The sequence below is a fragment of the Borostomias antarcticus genome (assembly GCF_949987555.1).
Source record: "Borostomias antarcticus genome assembly, chromosome: 18".
Lineage (NCBI taxonomy): Eukaryota > Metazoa > Chordata > Actinopteri > Stomiiformes > Stomiidae > Borostomias > Borostomias antarcticus.
The window spans coordinates 15,798,799-15,805,226 of record NC_140251.1 but is presented as its reverse complement, the minus strand read 5'-3'; positions in this window follow the sequence as shown (position 1 = coordinate 15,805,226).

Genomic DNA, 6,428 nt, shown 5'->3' with positions numbered 1-6,428 from the left:
TTTGTTTTTCCTTAAACCTATGTGTTGGAACTTTGCAATGTTTAAAATGTGCACAGATTTCTTATGTGACCTTTTGGAAGCCCAATCTCACCTGTTGAATGAATATCTTTCATGTAGTTCAAAGCCAATAGCCCCACCATGTGGACATGAATTGTAACTGCAACTATTTAGAAGGACTCGGGCTACATGATTGGCCTCCAGTTCAAATAAACATATTTTGAATCTTGATTTTCACTTAGGCCTACATCATGCCATATTTGCCCACTTGGCTAATGCATAATTCTGATCGATGGACGTGGTTTCCGATCTTCAGTTTCTTTTCCTTTGACCTGTCATTCCGCGCAGAGGTAATATTTATATTTGGTTGAATTGTTCATAAGGCAACAGCTCGTGGTGATCGGCAACTCATTTTGGATCCCTCATTTTCATTTTTGGCAAATGCAAAAACTGCTTATGTTGCCTAGCCAAGGCTACTAAAGAGACACAAATGGGCTTTTGAGGAATTATCTTGACATCGTGTACCCACAAGGGGTCGCCTGCACTGCGTATAAGATTTGCCCAATATTATTTTGCAGTAGGCAACGCTGTCGCGTCACTGACGTGATATTTTTCCGAATGAAATAACGGTCCTGACAGTTAATAATCGGACGGAAGGAGAAGCATGATTTAACCATCGGCATGAATGATTTCTCATCAAAGTGGAAGTCTCACCGTTTTCAATTCCCCGCAGACCGCCAACAATAACGCGCTGCTGCTCGAGGTCGAGATGGAGTGCGCTCTGCGGACGCATTAAGGCTCCATCCAAGTTCCAATGCTGCCGTGACCCTTCTCTGTCAGCCTCCTCCGAGGGAGACGGGCTCGTGGAGAGACCGCCTGTCCACAGCGAAGGATCCATCAAATGCCTTTTACAAGAACAACAAGCCCGGTGGATGAATCCAGGATTAACCTGACCAATGGCTCCGAAACATGCGCGCGACAGCCCCTATGATGTGATTGTTGGTGGGATAAACAGTGCTGCCGCGGTATGGATAGTAGTGGGGATGCGAGCCACCTCCTCTGCACGCAAACACGGGAACACACTCGGGCTGGAGGGAATGTTGGCCAGGTGTCTTCTGTCAGTCGGAATAGTTTTGCTGTTGATGCAGTCGGCTCTCGCGGCTGATGGTAAGCTTTTGACAACCTGTTCGAGTCCTTTTTGTTCTGGGTGATTTGGTTGAACAGCGCTAATTTACCGTGGATCGGGCTACTTAATGTTATCCTGTAGGTTATGCCATTGAATGAATTGGGAAATAATTAGCCAGCATTATAGGCAATGGTGGAAATGGATTGTAGGCTATTAACGATAGGCTACAGTATATAACATCCCTACCATTGCAATCGGGCATCATGGTGGATTGGAACAGCAGCACCCCCCCCCACACACACACACACACACACACACAAATTGATCCTCAAATTATTATGACCACGCGCGGTGATGAGCGCGAGACTTACTTCTGCTATGTATACCTTTGATGTGAGTATTTGCATTCAAATAGATCGACCACATGAACCGCTCGGTGGAGGGAACACTATCACAACCCCCTATTTGGGTATTATGAAACCGTAGCCTATAGGCGACTTCAGAGATAAGATACAGCCTAGTGCGTCTATTGTACAGAAATACTTTTTTGTTTGTTTAATAAACACATATCAAGGATCAAGCAGTGAATGTTGATTTTCTGTCCCACGCGTGTTTTAGAACCAGCCAGAGAGAAAGACTCACCAGAGTGGCCTGGGAGCTCGAGACTGCAACATGCGCGTGAACGCGCCGCGTGCGTCAGTGACTTGGCATCATCAAGGGCGCGTGGCGCAACCAACTTTATTTGTTGGGCAGTGATCATTTAACAATCTGTTAAGGTCACTGACCTTCAAACGAAGGAGAGGTTTCATAGTCAGCATTAACAAAAATTGATTATGTTTCCATAAGAGACCTCGACACAGGCTTTAAATTGTGAGGTTTTTTTATTGCATTTTCTCCGAGACATTATTTGGTAGAGCTTGATTTTTTTGTTAGGGTTTTGTCGCGGTCACACAATGAGTCTTATTTCACATCCAACAGAGTAGGCTATAATTTAGCTCATGTTATTCAGTTTGTGTGGCCAAATTTCAAACTATAGCTCCCCAAGCTTACACCATTTAAAGAAAAAAAATCAGTTAAGCCTATATTATAGTAGCATAAACCACCACTGTCTCCATTCATTAAAAACATATCCAGTGTCTTGTCTGTGGGCTGCCTGGCCAGGTCATGTCCGCTCGTGGCTGCGAGGTGTGTTCTGTAATGAGTCCGCAGAGACCCTCGCTCCATCAACACAGCCTGCCGTGTTACCATGGGAACTGATCTGCCTAGCACTTCTCTGTCCTTATTTAACAGTTTGAAATAGCTTCTGAATAGCCGGTAGGTTATCGACTCAATCTCCATCATGCTTTGAGAGGATGACGACGAGGTGATGATTCTGAAGTGCTGTTGAGAGGATTTACACTTTCAAATGGTGTGTGTTTGTGTGTGTGTGCGTGTGTTTGTGTGTGTGTGTGTGTGTGTGTGTGTTTGTGTGTGTGTGTGTGTGTGTGTGTGTGTGTGTGTGTGTGTGTGTGTGGGTGCATTTTGCCCAGTTGCACAACAAACAATCATATACTGGCCCATCCTTCTCGGATATTGTCTTTTGGAATTTTAGCCTTCAGCAAATAACCTTAGCTGTGTTTGAGTGTTGACTTGGCACGCAAAATAGATCTCACACAGTTCCAGGGCTGTTCTTGCTCATAGGTTAGCTCTTGGAATTGTAACGTAAGAACTGAACCAACTTGGCCCCTAGTCAGATATTGCTTCCCCCATTAAAAGGTAGAGGAGGTGGTTTGGGACCATGCAGGCTCTTCTTACGTATAAGCTAGGCTAGAACTCCTGGTCATGACATCCACCTCACCTGACTGAACCTGCCCTGCTCAGCCTCCTTTGTTGTTGTCTTTTCATTCCCTTGGACTGCCTGTCCTGCTCTTTTATTATTTGAATTCTTCATTAGGGCGACCAAACAGGAACAGTTAATTATGCATTGGTGAAGCCCTTCACGCTGTCTCAGATCTTAAATAGATATCTCCTTGTACATTAAATGCATTATGCATGGCAAATCATGAGGGAAGGACAAGCTCATTTGGCTAATGTGGTTTCTAATTCCAATTATGTACACTTCTTATTTTGCCCACCTTTGGGGAACTGTATGGAGAGTTCATTCTGAACGTTGCATTGATGGTGCATTGCCGGATTAATTGTCTTTGATGATCCTTTCTAAGACTTTGATGCACAAGATCTATCATACGTATGGTATGGCCTTTAGCTGTACACGGCAATATATAAATACATTGCATTTATTGTAAATGTGTACAGCTTATGCTTTGACATGGAAGTTCGAGTGAGAAAACTCTACAGCCGATGCCTTTGTTTTGCCCAGGTGGTGCTGCTAAGAGCAAAAGCAGACATCTGCCAAGCACTTCCAGCTGGTAGTCACAAATAAACCCCACGTCAGATTATGATCTCCTGTGTTTTCCTGATTCTCTGATCAGTGGTGTCTGCTGCTCCAACAGGCTGATATGTCCTCGGAGAGATTGAGGTCGTCCCCATTTAGAAGATAGACCCAATGCTTGACCCCGAACCCATTGGCCTCATAATAGTGAATGGATTTTACAGTAGAGAGAGAAAGAGACAGAGTTCTGAAATTTTAATCACGTTCTCTTTTTTTTCAGATTGAATGAAAAAATATCCAGAAGGATTTATGCCTGTAATGGCTCCGTGCCCTTGAGCGGCTTTGAACACACAGTGTGCTATTACCCTGCCTTGTTACCCCCCACTCATCCTCGCCCCATCGGCCCCCCATGTATGTATGTGTGTATGTGCGTGTGTGTGTGTGTGTGTGTTGGTAGGGTGACGGCTGGTTTTGACGGATGCAGCAGGGTGTTAGAGCGGCAATTGTTCACATGCTGTTGAACTATGGGGAGTGTGTGTGTGTGGGTGTGTGTGTGTGTGTGTGTGGGTGGGTGGGGGGGTCGATGGACACGCTGAGAAGAGATCAGAGACAGAAAGGAGACGGTGTGTCTGCCTGTGTCTCCTCATGGAAGAATCTGAGTAGGAATCACTGCTATGCTGCCGGCCAGGAAACATGATATCCAGAAACTGTCCTAGTGGGAGAAATGAACAGATATTTACTGAACAAATAACCCAATAGAGGACAACACACTGACATAAACACATAACACAGTTGCCGCAATACAATGAATGAATACAGTGGGAAAGGACACTGAGGGAACACACTGTTCTACTGTACACGTGCTATTATGACAGCAACACACTCTTAAACGGGATGCATTGAGGTTTGGTAAATAAGTGTTTGGCTTGTAAAGCTAAAGCCTGAAGAGATCTGTCTTGCTTCCTTTCAGCACTGCCCTAACTGTGCAGATTAATTCATTTAACCGATTTAATACGTACTGTGCTTATTATATATTAGCACTTTTAAATGTTACTCCCTCAAGCTGAAGAGAAACTGGCACAATTCCACTGATACTGTATATCTTCAGCTACTGTACTGTATGGAATGCAGAAATATTTGTCCCCATTGCTGCAGTTTAGATTTGCTCGCCGTGTAAACAACTGGCCAAAGAACAACAAGACGAGAGCAGCTGTGAGGAGCAGTGTGTACAGGAAGGCTGTGGGTGTTACGCAACAGAAGTGAGAACCAATGATAAGTGGTCTGGTCCTTCCTGCTCCGTCACCGTACGTGAAAACAGAAGAATCTGTCAGATACTGACACTGACTCTACTGACGTGGCTCACCGCGTGTGTGTGTGTGTACAGTATGTGTGAGTGCATGTGCGTGTGTGTGTACAGTATGTCTATATGTGTGTGCATGTGCGTGTGTGTGTGTATGTGAGAGCGCATGTGTGTGTGTACAGGGCCGGACTGGGTGAATATTTCATGCCGGGAAATGTAGCCCCAGTCATGCCACGAGCTGAGCCGGGGGGAGGGGGGGGGTGGGGGCGAGGCCATTCACCGCGGGCCAGGCCACCAGTGCTCCCGATGGCCAGTCCTGTGTGTGTATGTGTGTGTGTGTGTGTGTGCGTGTGTGTGCTGCCTGGTATGAGGCAGACTGACACGGGTTGAAACAGCATTGCTGTTCAGTGTTGAATGTTGAATGTTGCAACATTCAATACTGCTTTATTTTGGTTGAAATTGCAAACACGTTATTGATTATGTGGAATTAAGATTAATTGACAGATTTTAAAATACTGTCTATAGTTTTATAAATATTTAGTGTCATGCCAAATGATTCACACATACCAAATGATGACTGGCCTTTCCTGCTACTGTACCTCCTGACCTTAATCTTCACCTCCATCTCCTCTCATATGTCTGAGTAGATGATGTGTTTCTCATGGGGGGGGGGGGGGGACTCTCACTGACAGACCCCAGCGGTGGGATCAAAGATGACCTCTGTCGCATTAATGCCTTCCATTCCCAGAGGCCATAATGAAATGGTTTTCAGTGTTCACACCATAATATGCACCTGCAAATCCCCCTTCCCCTCCCAGCTTTGAACCAGGCCTGCCTCCTGACCGCTGCTTCAGTAGGGGGTGGCAGAGGACCAGGCCTGGCCGCTAGCTAGCTACAGCGCTAGCTTCCCGCAGCGATTCCGCCATTCGTTATATTAAAAATCAATGCACATTTTTACCTTTCAACGTCTCTTCTGAGCTGGAGTACTGGTGGAGCTGCATGGCTGCTGGGAGGGGATGATTTACTGTGTGTGTGCTGCTGGCCCCACTTGAGTCAAGATTCATTTATAATATGAAAGGGGTGCTTGTGCTGTAGCCTACTCTACATGCTACTCTCTCTCTCGCTCTCTTTTTCTCTCCCTCCCTCTCTGTGTGCATGTGTGCGTGCGTGGGTGTACTGTGTGTGTGTGTGTGTGTGTGTGTGTGTGTGTGTGTGTGTGTGTGTGTAGGCGTGCGTGCGTGCATGTGTGCGTGTGTGTGTGCGAGTTCACATTATTATGTAAAGAATTTACTAATTTAATGGCTGTCCTAATTTCTCTCTCTCTCAGTGAAATAAATATTAACTGGCACCAAATCAAAATGTAGTAATATATTAAAGCACCTGCTTAAAACCATAAGCACCTCAGAGAGTTTGAAAACATGCAAATGTATTCAGAATATTCTACAGTAATTGCCTGCATATTATGCAAGTCACATGTCTCATAGAATTACATCATTCTTGATAGTCTAATTCTAATCTTTGATTTATGTATAGTACAGTATATACTGTATGGAAGACATTTGAACCTTGGGGGAATTAGTTTTATTTTAGTGTCCATTTCTGATGATGTGGAAAATGTTTTTCACCAGTCGGTC